Source organism: Dermacentor silvarum, unplaced genomic scaffold (genome assembly GCF_013339745.2).
Source record: "Dermacentor silvarum isolate Dsil-2018 unplaced genomic scaffold, BIME_Dsil_1.4 Seq987, whole genome shotgun sequence".
Taxonomy (NCBI): Eukaryota; Metazoa; Arthropoda; class Arachnida; order Ixodida; family Ixodidae; genus Dermacentor; species Dermacentor silvarum.
Window position 1 is genome coordinate 30,144 of NW_023607059.1, and position 422 is coordinate 30,565.

Sequence of the window (422 nt, forward strand, 5' to 3'; positions counted from 1 at the left end):
CAAGACTTAGGCGGCTAGATAGATAGATAGATAGACAGACAGATAGATAGATAGGTAGGTAGATAGATACTGTCAAAGTGGCAAATGTTCGCAAAGAAATGCTTCACATTTAAAAGAAATCTTGGCGATGATTAATCAAGGGGAAATGAATGACGGTTCTCGTGAAGCATCTAGCACATCAAGGTTGGCGTCATCCGACTCACCTTCTCCCAGACCGCGGCAAATTTGCCGCAGGAAACTAATGACACCTTTCGATGAGCGAACGGATCACCTAGATGCGTATTTGCATAGGTTTGAGAGGACCGCAGTCGGGCAAGGCTGGGAGTAGAGCAAGTGGGCCAGCACCCTGAGCCTGTGTTTAGCAGGGGAGGCTCTAAGTGTGTTTGGTCGGATGCCAGCAGAAGAATTGTTAGACTATGAGA